Source organism: Triticum dicoccoides, chromosome 7B (genome assembly GCF_002162155.2).
Source record: "Triticum dicoccoides isolate Atlit2015 ecotype Zavitan chromosome 7B, WEW_v2.0, whole genome shotgun sequence".
Taxonomy (NCBI): domain Eukaryota; kingdom Viridiplantae; phylum Streptophyta; class Magnoliopsida; order Poales; family Poaceae; genus Triticum; species Triticum dicoccoides.
The window spans coordinates 727,458,114-727,461,902 of NC_041393.1; the positions used below are offsets into that span (position 1 = coordinate 727,458,114).

The 3,789-nt window shown below is 42.7% G+C and overlaps 1 long non-coding RNA gene across 1 annotated transcript; it reads left to right on the forward strand.

The window, feature by feature from the left end:
• Window positions 1-1,455: 1,455 nt before the first annotated feature.
• On the forward strand, window positions 1,456-2,190 carry LOC119336379. Its single transcript, XR_005162434.1, has 2 exons — window positions 1,456-1,688; window positions 1,976-2,190. It is a non-coding gene; the product is annotated as an uncharacterized LOC119336379 (long non-coding RNA).
• The last annotated feature ends 1,599 nt before the right edge of the window (window positions 2,191-3,789 follow it).

The following is a 3,789-nucleotide window of genomic DNA, read 5'->3' on the forward strand; positions in this document are numbered from 1 at the left end:
TAGTATCTTGGAGTATCAACTTGGAGCATCTGGTTAGAGTAGCATCTTGCAACACATTCGATTACTCCAGTACTGATAGTTACAGTAGCATCTTGCAAAATGGAGTAGTTAGAGTAGCATCTTCGATTAACTAAATTGATGATTACTGCTGTTAAATTGGGACTTGCAAGCAGTAGTTCCCTCTTCTTATCTCTTCTGTCTTGCAGTAGTTGTTGTAGTAGTAGTTTCTTGTAGTAGTTTAGTGTACGATTTGTCTTTGGTGGAGTATTTCTTGAACTGTGTTGTATTTCCTGTGACTAAATAGTGAATCTAGTTACAACAAAGCATGCCAGTACTTGTCTTTGGTGGAGTAGTTTGACAGTGAGGATCAGTGATGTTCCCAATTAATTTGGTGTAGTTTTGATAGTTAGAGTAGCATGTTGGAGTAGGGTAGTCCACATTTGTCTACATTAGACCAGATTATTCCGATTAGTCCACATTTCATATTATTCTTGGAGCACTGTACTATAGCAGTAGTACTGTACTGTAGCAGCAACATGAGTAAACTGAATACTCCTTCATATGCTTGGTTCCTTCTTATTCTTCCTCAGATTGTGAAAATGGATTCATTCCTTCTTATGCACTGCACTGTACTGTAGTATAGGTCATCTTCGAATTAATACTCCAAAATTTATCAGTATTGGAGGATTGGTTGTTTCCAAATCAATACTCCTGGGCATCATTCATGGCTGTCTAGTAGTCGACATACTTCTGGTTCCATTTAGTGTATGCAGGTAGCAGCAGCTTAAGTGTAATGGAGTTGTTTTGTTACTCTATGCCTACTTCATTAGAGTTGGCATCATCTCCTTGTCGTTTATAGCATAAATGCCTTCACTATTCTTGCTCTGAACCTCTGATCCTGATGCTGATTGTATTTGTCTTGATGGAATTACATGCAACATGGTGACTCTAGTGCAGGCAACATTGGCCATCCTCTTCGAGGCTATGTTTAGGTGATAACTCGGGTAGCCATGACACTACTCTGGCTGATTAGTACCCAGTGGCATGTTTGTAATATTTATATGCATTTTACTTGTAGAAATAATTCTCATGGTATATTTATATGTCCTGCAGCGCATGCTCTTTTTCGGTCTGTACAGAATCTTGATATGGTGTTTTGGCAGCTGTGATATTAGATTGCACTTCTTTATGTGATTTACTCATGTTGGTACTACTTGTTAAGTGATTGCTCTGTAACTTGTCTTTTTCGGAACAGTTTGCTTGGTCTTTCATATCTGACTATGTAATGTAGAAGCTCTACTTTATCCTAATAGTTGCATGTAGCATTGTGCTACTATCTGTGTGATGCTAAACAATATGCTCTTAATCTGTTGATATATTCTCAAGTGTTGTTCACCATTTACATTGTTTTTACATTTGCTACATTAACAAATAGTAGTAGTGTCTGGTCTAGATAAGCAAACAAGGTATGATCTATGCAGTTGTTCATCTGAATTGTTTGTTTCTAGGCGGTGTAGGACGAGCTGCAGCAGGACAACCTGGAGCGGAAGAACTTCGAGGGTAAGATCAAGGAGAACCAGGAGACGATAACCGGTTACCTCATCCTCGTCGGCATGCTTGGCTTCTTTGGCAGTCCCCTCTTTGGCTCCGACCAACTTACTTCTGTCGCTGGCTAGCAGCATTTCCAGGTAGAGTTGCGTCCTGCTCTCTTGCCCTCCGTTTAGTTTGCATGGTGGCATCCTGAGCTCGCACTGTAAAATATGCTTTGCCTTCTTCCGTGGCTGGCACTCTAAATTTTGCTGTCTTGTTGATAATGCCATATGTCCTAAGAAATCATATTACATTTCTGTTTGTATGGCAATATAAAAAATATTGATGTTGTCGTAATTTTCATTGTGTGTGCTTTTCATTTCTTTATTTTGATTGTTTCCCTTGTATTCTATATGCTTCTAATGGTCGATCCTTTCAATGACAGGTGTTGTGTTCTGGAAGATGAAAGAGGAAGAAAATTTATTTTTGTTGAACTAAATTTTTTGTATTCTGTTTTGTTGTACGTATGATTTGATAGTTTTGTATAGGAACATGTGATACTATTTTGTAGGGCTTTATGGCCTGTGATGTAAACATATTTAGTGATGAATTATGAAATTATTTGCAAAATTTATTGAAAAGGAGAATCATTTGTATGAATATGGGCTACATATATGTGAATGGGCTGAAAAGTATACTGGACCAACTCCAAGATTGAATCATTATTTGACTGTATAAAAAGGCTGAATGTAAACAAGAAAATGGGCTGCACAAAATAGTACCTATATTATTGAAAGGCCAAACGTGCATAGAAGTTGATGGGCTGAATAGTAGGGCTTGGCCCATGAAGCTAACAAAAATTGACAGAAAAAATACACTAAATTGGCTGAATTAATGGGCTCGGCCCATATAAACACCCAATTGGACCGGGCCGATTCTAATTTTTGACCTTTTGAATTGGTCGTAATTTTGCCACGTCGGATCTGACGTGGCCTGGGCAGACAACTAGTGACCAAAACAAAAGGTCATGGGTTCAATTCAACGACCTTCTGTTTTGGTCGTAAACGTCTACGACCTTCTCACAGAGAAGGTCGCTATAGTCAGTTTACGACCGCCAGCTTTTGACCTTTTGTTTTTGGTCACAAAAAGGTCACAAATGAAAAACCATGACCTTTTAGTGACCAATAGTGGTGGTCACAAGTTGACATATTTCTTGTAGTGATCACAGGCAATCAGGACAACCCCAGAGGGTCTAGGCGGGTCGTTCCCTTCAACAACGCAAATCCACTCGACAAGGTTCTCTTTTTCGTTTCGACTGTTTCTCATTCATGCTCCAAATGCACTTGATATTGACCGACTCTCGTTCGACCAATTTGCTCTGTAGGTGTTCACTGAGATGCATTCGATGCCCAACGGTGAACAGGCCTTGGAAGAGGCCCAGGAGGGGGAGGACAGCGCGGAGGATAGTGTCGAGTGGGATTCTCAGAGAAGTGACGAGGAGGAGGAGAGCGAGGAATTGGACGAGGAGGAGGAAGTTGACTCGCCGCCACGCTCCGAATGTCGATCCAAACAGCAGCATGATTCGGTTGGCGGGCGTGGGAAAGGCGTGGGTCCGAGTGTCGGTACTCAGAAGTGCACTCGGACGTCGACTCCGGAGCCGACGAAGAAGGTGGCCAAGCAGCCTAAAGTTGCTCCCCCCATGACCCGGAAGACCTTGTCGTGAATCAAGATGGACGTCCCCATTGCCTCAGGGTGAGTATCTTGTTTAAGTTTTTGTAAGTCGATTGAAAGTTTTCTTGATCTGACCGACCAACTCTTGAGTCCTTTCAGCCCTACCTCTGCTGCCACCGACATGGATGTTGACAAGGCGCCGGGGGACGAAGAAGCCACCTCACAAGCTGGTAAGTTCATTAACTCAGTTCTGCTTAACCGAGTGGGCGGTCGATTGACTGAAAATTTGATACTTCTCTTCTTATGTAGCTCCACAAGACGTCGTTGTGCTTCCTGACGACAAAGAAGAAGAAGCGCCTCTACAGGAGAGGAGGAAGAAGAGTGGAGGTTCGAGCAGGAGGAGGCTTGAAGTCCAAATCCCTCAGTCGACACCGGTGCAGTCGACACTGGCGCCTAAGGCGATGGTTCGGGCTAACGTCACGTTTGCTAACCCGTTGATGACTGATCGTCCGTCGGGGACGACTGCACAAACGCCCGCTGCACCGGTGCAACTCCACTCATCTGATCCAGCAACTGCTTCGACCCCTC